At 38.6% G+C, this 15182-nt stretch overlaps 1 protein-coding gene across 2 annotated transcripts in view; it reads right to left on the bottom strand.

Annotated features, from left to right (window-relative positions):
- The window catches only part of LOC23687616 (protein gone early), a 406061-nt gene that overhangs the window by 366224 nt on the left and 24655 nt on the right, over window positions 1–15182 (bottom strand). The window contains exon 2 of one of the 2 annotated variants that reach the window (XM_021838631.1): window positions 7614–8065. The exons of the other annotated variant lie outside the window; for it this stretch is intronic. The gene's annotated coding sequence lies outside the window, so the exon portion shown is untranslated. The remainder of the gene's footprint in view (window positions 1–7613; window positions 8066–15182) is intronic. 2 annotated transcript variants of the gene reach the window in all.

The following is a 15182-nucleotide window of genomic DNA, read 5'->3' as shown; positions in this document are numbered from 1 at the left end:
GCTGGACATGGTCTGTCGTCCCAGCAATGGGTGCCGGTCACCGTCGAAAACGAAAATTTCCTCCTTGGAATCGTGGGCCTTGTACCTCATACGAGCGTAGAACTTTCCGACCGCCCGGAAACTACTGCCGTTGTAGCACACAAACTCTTCTTGGACATCCGTATTTAGCTTCACGTTGGAAAATAGCTTATGGAAGAGTCCCGTAGAAATGGCGTTCACTGGACTTCCTGTGTCCATCTCGAAGTCAATCTGTCTCTCGTTGACGCAAATTTTCAGCAGCACGGGCGGAAGGAAGTCCACCTTGTTCAAACGCAGATGGTTCACTTTCGGGCTTCTTTTTTTCCCACCGGAACTCCGATTCGCCGCCGCATCCTTCTCTCTTGATGGACAAACCTTGGCCAAATGTCCCTTTTTATCGCAGATCTTGCAAACGTAGCTCTTATACTGGCACTTCCGAAAATCATGGTCTCCCTTTCCGCAAGCAAAACACTTCACGGTTTCATTCTTCTTCCTGTTATCTCCTTGGATCCGGTGCACTTCTAGCATACCACGCTGCTGTAGAGTTGACTCTTTCTTCATAGCCAGTTTCACCAAATCTTCGTAGGCCACCGAAGGTTCCTCTTCACAAACTCTTTCAAAAATTGGGCCACGACGCAATCCTACGACGAACATATTCTTGATGAAGTCGCTCAAATTGGCACCAAAATCGCAGTCGGCTGCCAACTTTTTCAAACGGGTAGCCCATTCGACCACCGTCTCACTGTCGCCTTGACGTGCTTCGAAAAATCTGGAACGCTCTCGAAAAACCACCACCGTAGGGGTAAACCGCTGGCGCATCAATTCGCAGAGCTGGGCAAAATTCTTGGTTTCTGGCTTGTCCGGAAAACACAGATTCTTGATAATCTGGTATACCTCCATTGACACGGATGTGAGCAGGAACGCAGCTCGCCTCTCATCGTCCGCTTCATCGTTGAGTTCGTAGGCCACGAAGAATCTTTCCAGGCGTTCCTGGTAAAGTGGCCAGGAATCGCCAACGTTGAACTCCGGAGGCTTCACATTCATGACGGAATCTTGAAAATTTGATTTTTTCCTTTCGTCGCCAAACTGTGACGTCTTGAATAATAGACAAATTTAGTTTTGCTTCTGGTTTATTTGACGTTCACTTAATAACTAATTTTCTGATCGCTATCTTTTAACAGCACTTACTATGATCGGTGTTTTGATCGGTAGCAACCGTAGTCAGGGAGTAACCACGGTATTCACGTTTGCAGTGATGCCAATACACTACAGCAACCTTGATTCTCCTAATCGAGTTCAAAATCCTGATTGAGTACATCAAATTCGAAAATACCGACCACAATTGGCGGCACTCTTTGCTTCCTTAGTTGTAACGAAGAGCCTATAAGGCTAGAGGCTGCTTCGATTTAATGTTCGGAATTCATCCTTGGAACGAAGCGCGAATTCCGAAGAAACGTACTTCTTTCCAATTTTGACACGTTCAGTGACATGTTCAAAACCAGATTTAATGATAATGATGATAATGAAGTACGTGAAATGATAATAGCCTTCCGAAGAAAGCTAAGAAAGGTAAACTCAAATATGTATTACAATCGGCGTTCGTGATTGTGAGCAACAGGGAGAAGTGCTGGAGCGTGTGAAACATAAATATAAGGCACTCGATTTTTAATTGAAACAAATAAAGCGTATGATTAGTAGGTCGCCACCGGGTACGAAAGTTAAATACCTCGAGATGAATGTGTATTCATTCACAGCGTGTAATTAAGTTAGTGATGCTTGATGTAAAATGTAAAATTAACAAAACGTGAATGGCAATCACAAACATTGTTGATTCCATTACGCTTTTTCAACCAGCTGATAATAAAAACCATCCGAAACTGGTTAATCAAAGTCCCACTCGCACACACACCCTCATAGATATTACTCTCTGACCGCAATCAAATTTAACATTCATAATACTCTTCTTCATATCACCATCATCACCCATTCGAAGTCGCACCAAGTTCAAAGCCTCGCCATCAGCACATTCGGCAGCTCAACGAACGAGATCCGATCGTTTAAAAAACGATTTGAAACAAGCCATAAAACTGTCACCGACAGCCGGCCGGCCGATGACAACAACGATTCACGCGAGCCTGCTTGTCAGTCACTCAGCTCCAATCAACGAGTTCCATAATATCAACAGTTTGAATCATAAATATCGCTGCGGTTAACAAACATTCGCATTCGTATCCATATCGCGCAGTAGGCCGAAATGAAATGAAAAAAAAACTAGACAGCTGCAACTAACTACCACCACCAAGAAGACCGTGAACTTTTGGAGATCTATGGTTGTTGTACAGTGCTGGCTAGAATAAAGTGCGCAAAAGCCGAATTTCATACAAAATTGTTAAATTTGGAAACCTGTATCACAGCTCATAGCAAACCAATTACCCAGAAATTTAGACTGCATTTAAAAAATAACTATGATTTATATCGGAAAGAATTAAAGGCATTCCATAGAAAAATTTTCAAGTCATAAAAAATATCAATTTGAAATAAATGTCACAATTTTCAGACTGAAATATTTTTGAAATGTGTGTATTTAGAAGAGAACAAATTTGTTCACTTCTTTTTCTTGGTATTACGTCCTCACTGGGACAGAGTCTGCTTCTCAACTTAGTGTTCTTATGAGCACTTCCACAGTTATTAACTAAGAGCTTTCTTTGCCTAAGTTGCTATTCTCGCATTCGTATATCGTGTGGCAGGTACGATAATACTCTATGCCCAGGGAAATCAAAGTAATTTCAATACTGTAACTCGTCATCGACCGTGTCGTCAGTTTCACAGTAGGCGTCGAATCAAATCGTAGTATGCAGCGGTTTCTTATCAGCGAATGGTGGTGGTGAATTTCCCACCGCCGACGGTCACCGCAGCTTGCCATGGTTTTGTTTGGGAGATGTGAGACTGTGTGACAGACATTACGGTGAATGAGTTGTGTGTGCGGTGAAGAAATTTGTTTACCAACAAAATTGGATTGGCGGCGGGCGGAATATAATTGGAGGTCACTCGTTGGTTTGGAACGATGATACCGGCAGAAGATCAGTAGATATGCAGTGCGGGAGTAGTCATTAAGCAACTGAAACCTGTGCTGTAATGATTCATTATGCAACTGTTTTGATCCTCGAGCATTTTTGAAGATATTCTGGCAAAGAATTCCAAGAGAAATCCCTTAAGGAATTCCGAGATTAATTCCTTGAAGAATTTCGGGAGGCATCTCTTGAGGAATTCCGGGAGGAATCACATAAGGGATTCTGGGGGGACTTGTTGAAGAATACTTGGAGGAATCGCTTGAAGAGTTTATGTAATTCTCGTGATGAAATCCTAATGGAATCTCTGAAGGAGCTCCTGACGGTATTTCTATAGGTACTACTGATGGAATCCCTGGATTCATTATGCCTGGCGGTACTTCTTATTAAAACCCCAAGAAAAAACTTGAGGAACTCCTGATTAAATCTCTAGATGAATTCCAGGTGCAATCTCCGAAGGAACTCCTGATGGAATCCCTAGAGAAACTTCTGAAAGAACCCCTGCAGGAATTCCAGGTGGAATCTCTGGAAGAACTCCTGAAGAAATCCCTGGAGGAACTCCTATTGGAATCACTGGAGGAATAGGGAGGTCCAAAATTCAAAAATGTTTGACAATCCAACCTCCCATATGTTCCTTACGATCCTTATCATAAAAATAGTGTTCTGTGAAATTTTCAGTTTTCTAGGTGGTGATTTAAAGGTGGCCCAAAGACAATGTAGGTTTATATGGAAATTACTATGGAGAAATTCAGAGAAATATTCCAAACCCGCTAGTACTGTAATGTAAGTACAAACTTATCATCCCATAGTAAAAACTCATACTTTGGGCCACCTAGAAAGCTGAAAATTTCACAGAACACTAGAATGGTAAGCAGCATATGGGAGATTGGATTTTGAAACATTTTTTAAAATTTGAATCGCCCTACAGGAGGAACATCTGAGGGAATCCCTGAAGGAATTTTCAATTAAATCCCTACTGATGGAATCCTTTGAGGAACCTGATGAATAGCCTAGGAGAACTCCTGTGGAAAGACTTAGGGGAACGCCTGATGGAATTTCTAGAGAAACGTTTAATAGAATTCCTGAAGGGATTCCAGGTGGAATATCTCAAGGAGCTGCTAATGAAATCCCTGGAGGAACTCCTGATGAAATCCCTAAAAGAACTCCTGATTTGATGTAATCTCCAGAAGAACTTCTGATGTAATCCCTAGAAGAATTCTAGGTGGAATTTCTGAAGGAACTTCTGATGGAATCACTGGAGAAATATCCGATGGAATTGCTAGAGGAACTCCTGATGAAATTCTTAGAGGGATTCTAGGTTGAATCCAAGAAAAAAAAACTTTTGATGGAACTCCTGGAGGAATTCTAGTTTAAATCCCTGAAGGAATTCCTGATGAAATCCCTACAAGAACTACTGATGTAATCCTCAGAAGAATTATTGATGGAATCCCTAGAGAAACTTCCGATGAAATGTCTAGAGGAACTTCCGATGGAATCCCTAGAGGTAATCCTGATGAAATCCCTAAAAGAACTCCTGATGTAAACCTTAAAAGAACTCCTAATGTAATCCCTAGAAGAACTTTTGATGCAATCCCTGGAAGAGTTCTAAGTGGAATCTCTGAAGGAACACTTTATGTAATCCCTAGAAGATCTTCTGATGGAATCCCAAGAGGAACTCCCGATAGAATCCCTGGAGGATTTCCATGTGTAATCTTTGAAGGAACTCCTGATGGAATTCCTGGAGGAACTCCTGATAGAATCCTCTGGAGGAATCCCAGGTGGAATCTCTGAAGGAACTTCTGGAGAAACTTCTGATGGAATTGCTAGAGGAACTCCTGATGTAATCCCTAAAAGAACTTCTAATGGAATCCCTGAAGGAACTTCTATTTAAATCACTGGAGGAACTCTCAATGGAATCCCTCGAGAAACACCTGATGGAACCCCTGTAGGAATTCTCAATTGAATCCCAATAGGAACTACTGATGAATTCCCTAGGAGAACTCCTATGGAAAGACTTAGGGGAACGCCTGATGGAATTTCTAGAGAAGTGCCAAGTGGTTAGAGTCCGAGGCTACAAAGCAAAGCCATGCTGAAGGTGTCTGGGTTCGAATCCCGGTCGGTCCAGGATCTTTTCGTAATGGAAATTTCCTTGACTTCCCTGGGCATAGAGTATAATCTTACCTGCCAAACGATATACGAATGCGAAAATTGCAACTTTGGCAAAGAGAGCTCTCAGTTAATAACTGTGGAAGTGCTCTTAGAACACTAAGCTGAGAAGCAGGCTCTGTCCCAGTGAGCACGTTAATGCCAAGAAGAAGAAGTTCGAAAAGAGCTGCTAATGAAATCCCTGGAGGAACTATTAATGCTATCCCTAAAAGAACTCTCGATGTAACCCCCAGAAGAACTCCTGTTGTAATCCCTGAAGGAGTTCCAGCTGGAATCTCTGAAGCAACTTCTGATGGAATTGTTAGAGGAACTATTGGTGAAATCGCTAGAGAAGTTCCATAGAAGATCTTCTGATGGAATCTCTAGAGGAACTCCCGATAATAATCCTTGGAGGAATTCCAGGTGTAATCTCTGAAGGAACTCTTGATAGAATCCTCTGGAGGAATTCCAGATGGAATCTCTGAAGGAACTTCTGATGGAATCCCTGGAGAAACTTCTGACAGCATTGCTAGAGGAACTCCTGGCGAAATCTCTAGAGGAGATCCAGATGCAATCCCTGGAGGAATTCTTGCTAGAATCGCTAGAGAAACTAGTGATGGAATTGCTAGAGGAACTCCTGATGAAATCCCTAGAGGAGTTCCAGGTGAAATCCGTGGAAAAAACTTTTGATGGAATCCCTAGAAAAACTTCTGATGAAATCGCCAGAAGAATTTTTGATGGAATCCCTAGAGAAACTTCCAATGGAATCCCTAGAGGAAAACCTGATGAAATTCTCCCTGGAATTCATGATATAATCTTTAGAAGTTTTTCTGATAGAATTCCTGGGCGAACTCATGTTTGAATCCCAAGAACAACTCATGATTCCTAGATGAACTGCTGATAGAAGTCCTCTAAAACTTCTGATGAAATACCTGGAGGAAATTTTGATGGAGTTTCTGATAGAATCTCTGAAGGAATTCCTGGTGGAATCCTTACAAAAACTTATGATGGAAACTTTTGAAGTTCACCTGATGGAATCCCTGGAAGTACTTTTAAAGGAATTCATAGAGGAAACCCTGATGGAAACCCGCGAACCCGCGAGGAATTTCAGGTGAACTTTCGGATGAAATTTCGAAATCAATCCTCATAGGAATTCGTAGCTAAATACTTGGTTTAAATCTTGATTTAATTACCTGGATCATTAACAGGAATTACCGATGAAATCCATGAAGGAATTTTGGTAGAATTCCTAAAGAAACTACTGTACCATTACCTGGAGGAATTCCCGGTGAAATTCCTGATGGAATTCTTGTAGGAGTTCCTGGTACAATCCCCGGAGGAAACCCTTGTCGAACTTTTGATAAGGATAAAAATTGTGGGAAAACGTTGATGAAATATATAGAAACAACTCGAGAGCGCACATGGCGTCGACGCTGCGTAATTTCACGCATTTGCCAGAAGTACAATTTGATGCAAATTGAGTAATTTCTTGCAACATAGGGTCAATTGCATATACTCCCGCGATGTTCTGGAGTCGATTCCGGGACCATTAAATCAGCAAACGAAGCTTTTAGTTAATAACTGTAGAAGTGCTCATAGGAACACTCAGCTGAGAAGTATGCTCTGTCCCAGTTCGGACGTAACGCCAGAAAATAAGATAAAGTTTTATCCAATCGATCGCCCCCGGATTACATATGGCAATTTTTATGCAACAAATTTGCTATCTGCTTCAATAATAACCCCAGCTACCTACCAATAAATGCCACCGTGTACGATCCAGCAGTTATTCTCTCCAAGAAACTGCACAGGCTTGTGTCATGCCATCAAGGCTGACATATGCATATGTGCGCAATCCCTTCCAGCCAATGATCAAGTCACATGACATGGTTCAATTGACCTCAAAGCGTCTGGTGTAAGAGGGCTACTAAACTAACTTATCCAGCATGTTGGCAGAAATTGCTCGTTATCTTTGATAGACTGTGGCAAACGAGTGACTTGATCTGCACACACTTGAAGACTAATTTTCTTCTTTTCCTTGGCATTGCTTCCTTATTGGGACAGAGCCTACTCATCAGCTTAGTGTTCTACGAGCACTTCCACAGTTATTAACTGAGAGCTTTCTTTGTCAAAGTTACCATTTTCGCATACGTATACTGTGTGGCAGACGCTGCCCAGGGAATTCCAGAAAATTTTCATTACGAAAAGATCATAGACCGACCGGGAATCGAACCCAGACACCATCAGCATGGTTTTGCTTTTTATCACTAGACCAAGAAAGGCCCCTTGAAGAAAGCCATCGTAGGTAAATCTCTCAAAGTATGACGACGGTGATAACACCATTGACCAAACCTAACCCATTCTCAAGCCCATCCAAATCTATACCTCTTGAGTCAATGTTCCACTCGATCTATTCGCCGGCTGGTGGTCTGTTCCGTTTCTCGCCCTTCACACACCGAAATCTGTTGAATGCCTTCTTTTATTGCCCGTACGTTTCGTTCACTTGGGGGTTGTGTGCTGTAGTTATCTATCTTGCCATTCGCTGTTTGCCAACCACTGCGGAGCAACTTCAGTACTACCACCGAAAAAAAAAGATATTCAAACCAGAACCGGCAGCACAATTTACTTCACTTGTTTTTATCTCTTCGGGTGTTCGGTTTTCTTTTTCTGCAACTTCATTCCATTCTTTTCCCGCCCGAACGGAGAAGCCACTTATTTCCTATGATAAGGCATAAAAAACCTTCTTGCTCGGATTTCGATTCCTCTTGACAGATATCAATCATTTGGGCCATCGACTTCGTTCGTAGGAAGTAGTTTTGGTCAAGATTAGCAAATACCTGAAACGAGAGAAGAGGAAAACAGATTTAAAAACTTTGCGTGTCGTAGTTAGTGAGTGATACCCTTCCCCCGAAGCATGCAGGTTTCAAACGAGACGCAAGTTACTCAACAAGTACCTGTATACAGTGCGCAACCAGCCCAGCAGCGAGATAAAAGCAAGTAAAAGATCACCTCGCCCCGAATCGGGCGAAGCAGAATAATTGAAGCTGCGAAAGTTGTTTGGCGTGTTTTGACTGAAGTAAGGTTTCGCGAATTTTATGCTGCAACGACCAATTTTGGGGCCACATCGAGTCTCAGTCGCCGGCCGGTCCTAAGTACCGGTTTTGGTTGCGGTGGATGCCGCGTGGTTTCAGACTATTGACTGGGCGACATGGGGAAGCCTTTCTTCGAGAAGAGTGGTGAAATGAAATTCGATGAACTCGTGGGGACATTCGTAGTTCGTATCTTAAATAAATCTTTTTTTCTTCTTCTTGGCATTACGTCCTCACTGGGACAGAGCCTGCTTAGTGTTCATATGAGCACTTCCACAGTTATTAACTGAGAGATTTCTTAGCCAAACTAGCCATTTTCGCATTCGTATATCGTGTGGCAGGTACGGTGATACTTTATGTCCAGGGAAGACAAGGAAATTTCCATTACGAAAAGATCCTGGACCTAACGGGAATCGAACCCAGACACCTTCAGCATGGCTTTGCTCTGTAGCCACGGACTCTAATCACTCGGCTAAGGAAGGCCCTAAAGCGATGTTCGAAAAAAATCTTACAAGAGAAGGTCACGATGGTGTGACACGGGGTTTTAACCCTCTAATACCCAAATTTTTATTTTCGATCTAAATATTATTTTTCGTTATCTAAAATCGTTCTAAACACGTTTTGAGCAATGATTTATTTGGGTTTGCAAATTAATGAGTTATGGTTTTTGATTTTTATAATTTTTATTTTTGAACATCCCTATACTTTTTCATTTTTTCTTGAAGCCTCTTCTGATCACTGATTTTTGACAATAATAAAAATTCAAATTTTTACGGTACTTTTGAAAATATCAAATTTTTAATTTTTTTCTGGAGCATATTTTATTTTCCGTGTAACTAACGGAAAGACTGGTTCGGAATTATTTCCATACCATCAGGCTCTTCTTCTATGATAGTTTGATTGTATAAAAATATTAAACATACGATTTTTTATATTACACGTTAAATTAACCTCAGGCATCTGTAGGTTATATTAACATACTATTTTTCAAACAATTTTCAAAAATCCAAAAAAGTTTCATAAGTCATAAAAAACTTTTCTTATATGCGTGTTATGAGTCAAGGTTTAAGCCAAAAACAAAATCATTTTGATTTCCGAGCTACGAAAAAATACACAAAATTGCAAAGTATACCCCGTCTAAAGGCGGGGTTGGGTATTAGAGGGTTAAACCGGACTATTTTTGTTAGATTCTACATGTCGAAATATGAAAAACCCCAAAGCCTTTCGGGTGATGGACCGGTGGTGTAGCCAGGCGGGGCTCTAAAAGGGGCAATTTCGGACGTGTATTATATTGGCTAATTAGCAATTTGACAAAAATATTTTTTTTAGTATTTATTGTGAAGGTAGAGAACAGAATTGACATTAATGTATGTTTAAAATGTATTTTTTCCATGCCACTGGCGCAATCGGGATGGGTTTCTTGTTGGTATACTATTCTAATAAAATTAAATTTGTTTTGATGCTCATATTCGATGTTAGTTACGCCAATCGCATAAAAATACACTATAAACATACATTAATGTCAATTCTGTTCATTGCTATCGTAAAAAATAGTGAGAAAAATCTTTTTGACAAATTTTCAATTCACTCAATAATATTATATTCGTACAAAATCGACCCTTTCAGAGCCCCTCCTGGCTTCACCACTGGTCCATCACCCGAAAGGCTTTGGGGGTATTCATATTTCGATAGGTAGTATCTAACAAAAATAGTCCTGTTGAAAACCCCGTGTAACACCATCGTGACCTTCCCTTGTTAGATCAGATCGTTAGGAATACTTGGGAGAAATCTCGGAGCACTATTGCAAAGAATCTCTTTAGGAATTCTAAAACAATTTCCTAGAGAAATTACCGAAGTAGCTCCTCAAAGCATTTCCGAAGTAATCCCTGGACGAATTTCCGAAATACATCTATCAGTTCCATTGAAAGTTGCTCTAGAAATTCGTTTGGAAAATCCTCTAGGAGTTCCTCCGAACTATCTTGTGATTTCCTTTGGGATTTTCACCTGAAGATATTCTCAGGTGAATCCTTGTTCAAAATTCCAGAGGAAATCTGAACGAATTTTATGAGGGAATTCTGGAAATCCTAAAGAAATTTTGGACGAGTTTCTGATGTATTCCTGAAAAATCATCTTCCTCGTAAAAAAAACAGAATTCTCTGAGAGAATTTTCTGTTAATTTTCTTACAGAAATTCTATCTTGATTGCTAAAGGGAGTGAAACTATAGAAGAAATTCCTGGATGAACTCCATGAAATAGTCTGGACAAATTTTTACTTTTTACTGATAGAATTTCTGGAGGAGTTCATGGGAAAGTTTCTGATGTAGTTTTGGAAAAATCGGTGAAGAAATCATTTTAAAGAGTTCCAGAAGCTCTTTTTCGTAAAATCCAGGAACTGTTTCAGAATTATCTGCAATTTTCATACAGAAATTGCGCCTTAATTACTTGAATGATTTTCTTTGAATTCATTTTTGGAATCTCTCCAAGCAGTTCCTGGAGGAGCTTCTACGAAAAACCCTGAACTATTTTACATAAGATATCCTGTATTTTTTTAAAGAAATCCCTGGAACATCTCCTGAAGAAATACCTGGAGCAATAACAATAGAAATTGGTGGAAGGATATCACGAATAAATTCTGAAGGATTTCTTGGGTCTCTTGAAAAAACATGCCTGTCGCTGACAGAAATTCTAGATAAATTTAAAAAAAGTTTCTGACAAAGCCTTGAAAAAAAAATCTGTGGTAGACTTTCTGAAGCTCATCTTTGTCAAATACAGGATTTACATCCGCACCTTACGAGTATTGATTGGGATAATTTCTTAAGAAATCCCTGGAGGAATCCTAGAAGTAATGGATGAAAAGCTTTGGGAAAAAATCCGAGTGAAATCATCTGAGGCACTGGACATGTTCTTGCAATGAAAAACCCAATAATTTCTATTCTTTGTACTTACTTTTATCAATGTCTGTCCCCCAAATCTTCCGAAGTTGAAGGATAAATTATATTGATTTATTAAAGAAATTCCTCTGAAACTCCAAGAGCAATCCTATTAAATTTTCAGATGAAATTAATCTAAATTTCCAAAAGAAATTGTTTTGAGGAGAAATATGTTTGAATTTCCGAGAGAATTTTTTAAGAATTCTCTCCAATTTTAATAAGAAAGTTCCTTTGAACCATGTTGTAATTTTCCAACATAACCAAAGGAAAATTGTTGAAAATTACCGGAGGGAAATTTTCTGAATTTCCATTGATAATTCTTCACCATTATGAAAAGTAATTTTTCCTCTTTCTCAAGATATCTCAAGAATATAAATTGGGCTTTTGCAAGGCTAACCACAGAAATTACCTCAGAGATTCCATCAGGAATTCCTCCAAAGATTTTTAAGATAGTCTAAAGTTCTTGAGGATTTTATCCGGTTATTTTTCTTCCATTGAGTTCCATAAGACATCCTTCGAAACTTTCTCTTAGAAGAACTTTATAAATTCAGTCAATAAATCTCTCCGGAGATGCCTTCAGGGATTTCTTATGATTTCCTACAACAATTTTCTTTAACGATACCTTCAGAAATTGTTCCATAGATTCGATATGAGATTTCTTTGAAAATTGCTCGAGATATTTCTTAACGAAGTGTTCAAAGATATGTCCAGGCTTTCTCCCAGGAGTTTTTTTTTTCGTGGCATATCTCCCTGGAAATGCCAAGATTTTTCAGAAATTAGAGATTCTTAGAAAAAAAAACGTGATGTTTTTCCTTATAAAATCTAAATGTAATTTCCTCACAATGGCGTAGCTAGGATTTTTTTCTGGAGGAGGCCCAGGTGGGACCTAGCAAATACTTGTTTTACAGAAGTTATATTCACGATCTTTATATATTTTGAAGTTTATATTGATTTTATTTGTTTGTGATTTTTGCTCATACCGTTGCACTTCAGTGATAATTGTAAATTTCAATTTTTAATACGGAATATATTAATTCTTTGTTTATTCCAGTAAAATAAATTCTTCGCGAATTCTTCCAAGAATCATACGTTTCTTCCACGAACTTTTCAGGTATTCAACCATGTGCTTTTGAGAGATTCCTCTGAGAATTCTTACGACGTTTTCTTTATGAATTCTTTTCGTACTTATTCAGCGCTTTCAACCAAGTTTTCACTGCGTTCCTCCTGGAATTGCCACGGAAAATCAATCCCGGGATTAGTAGATATAATTCAATCAAATTTTCCTACAGTTTTTTAGGCTTTCTGATCCTACCAGATTATGTTTCGTAGAATCTCAATCAAATTGTTTAAAAAATCTCTTGAAGAATTCCTCTAGAGAATTTAGAGAATTCAGAAATACTCCAGAAAGGCCTTCTACGTACACAAAACATAGAAATCCCAATTGTTTGTTTGTTTGAGTTTTTCCTCAATGATTTGTTCTGGATTTTCTGGAATTACTGAGGATTTCTCAAGGAAATAGTACAAAAAATTTAGGAGTTTCACTGAGATTGTCTTTCAAATCACCAATGTTTCCACAAATTCTTCAATAAGTTCACCGACATATTTTCCAACTTTGCTGTTGAGGTTATCCTTCTTTAGATTCCATTAACAAATCTTTCAGAGAATCTATCGGAACTTCTTCAAGGACTGCTTAAACAATTCTCAGCAAATACTATTTTAGCAAATTATGCAAAATAAATTGAATGATTCTTACAGGCGTTACTCTGAGCATGCCTCCTAATATTTTCTATCAGTTTCTAGATTATTTTTTTTTTCTCTAGGAATACCTCAATCTTTTTTTAGGAATTTCTTTGCGAATAACTCTGCAAACCACTCCATATCAATATCCAATTTATGTCAGATTTCAAGAGTAACACATACAGCAAGAATGTCAGAAACTTTTCGACAAAATTTCTTACGATATTCCTGACGGAAAGGCTTAAGTGGTTTTTGTTAGATTTACTAAAAAAATCTTGTTTTTTTTTTCCTATCTTTTTTTGTAATGGATAGTCATTGGCGTTAAAAGGAAATTTTTACTGAAGGTATTTTAGAAAACGTTTCGAATGAACTCCGAAATTTCATTATACTATGGCAAAATCATGCAGACACTCTAAACAAACTTTTTTGGAGGGACTATTTATTTTTAATTAGGGCCCATATAGCCATAGCGGTAAACGCGCAGCTATTCAGCAAGACCAAGCTGAGGGTCGTGGGTTCGAATCCCACCGGTCGAGGATCTTTTCGTAAAGGAAATTTTCTCGACTTCCCAGGGCATAGAGTATCTTCGTACCTGCCACACGATATACACATGCAAAAATGGTCAATTGGCATAGAAAGCTCTCAGTTAATAACTATGGAAGTGCTCATAAGAACACTAAGCTGAGAAGCAGGCTTTGTCCCAGTTGGGACGTAACGCCAGAAAGAAGAAGATTTATTTTTAATTATTATGGTAGGAACTGTTGAAAATTAGAAACATTTACAAAGATGTCTTATGGTAAAATACGTTGTGTCAAATTTCACAGAATATTGGAAGAGATTTTTGCAATATTTTGAAAATTTGTTGAGGAATTCCTGATGAAATTTTTAGAAATTATGAACCATTCGTATAACAATTCTGCAATTCTGCAAAAAATCCTACAGTTTACCTTTTTTCTTTAGATTCTTTAAAGTGTTTCTTATTGGGGTATGAAAAAGATGATTGCATGAAGTTCCTCAAGAATGTGTCAAAACAACGAAAGATAAGTAATTGTTTGTTATCATCTCTAATGAATAAAGAAACAAGTAGTTCCTTAGACATTTTGCATTAAAATAGAGAAATCTTTAGGGGAATTCTTAGAATGACTCCTTCTGTAATTCGGGAAAATATCTTCTGGAATTCATCTTTGTACGATGTTCTGCAGAATTCTTAGAGTAGTTCTTATAAAAACCTTTGAAGAATTTTACTGAGATATACTTCTTTCTAGTTATATTTTGGTGAATTCTCTGTCAAAATCTCCGAAAGAATTCTCAAAGGAATTGCTAGCAGAATATTTGAAGAATGAGGAATAATCTTTGATAAGTTTTTCAATATTTACTATAGGAATTATTTCCAGAGAAATTCTGCAGAGAAGAAGTTTAAAGGCATCCTTTGCGTATTGTCTGTATTACTTCCTGGATGAAAAGATCTTGACTGTGACTGTAACTGTTAAAACTAGATGTTAATTAAGCTAGGTATGCTGTTTCGCTTAAGAAAAGTAAATAAATTCCTTAACTGCATCGAGATAGGTGGTTACTTTTCTTGTCAATAGCAAACCAGCCTTTAGAAGTCAAATTACTTATGAAGACTGAGGTACCGACATGAGAGGAGACACGTGTCTGTCGGTGCCCTTATATAGTAAAGTATAAGGGTTGCTGTGATTGAAGATTGTGAATTTTAAGATGTTCACACTTAGATTAAATTACTGGGGTCGGTAAAATTTTACTGGGTTTTGGAACTACCGAAAAAGTCAGTAAAATGAAAACTGTCGCCACGCGTAATTGAAAAGCAAATTTCACCATGTTTTATTTTTTATCGATATATGATATAAAAAGAAAGCTCTCTGCGGAATTTCAGTAAAAAATCTCTGTTTTTCGATTTCTGACATTTTTTTTTAGTTTACTGGCTTTTTCGGTAGTTAAAAAACCCAGTTATTTTTACCGAACAGATTGAGTGTGTTCGTTTCCATGGTGCTGTGGTAACAACTGGGGCCTAACACTTTGAGAAATTTCTGAAGCAGCAGATAGGGGAAAAGCATCAATTTTCGACCCATTTATACGATTTTGGCCTATTTGTATGAAAATCCGAAAATTGGCACAGAATTCTTGTGGGTCGAAAATTAGTGCTCTTCCCCTATGCCTAGACGCAAAATGGGGCTCTC

This window comes from Aedes aegypti, chromosome 1 (assembly GCF_002204515.2).
Source record: "Aedes aegypti strain LVP_AGWG chromosome 1, AaegL5.0 Primary Assembly, whole genome shotgun sequence".
Taxonomy (NCBI): Eukaryota; Metazoa; Arthropoda; class Insecta; order Diptera; family Culicidae; genus Aedes; species Aedes aegypti.
Note: the sequence above shows the minus strand (reverse complement) of the source record. Positions and strands in the feature narration are given on the sequence as shown.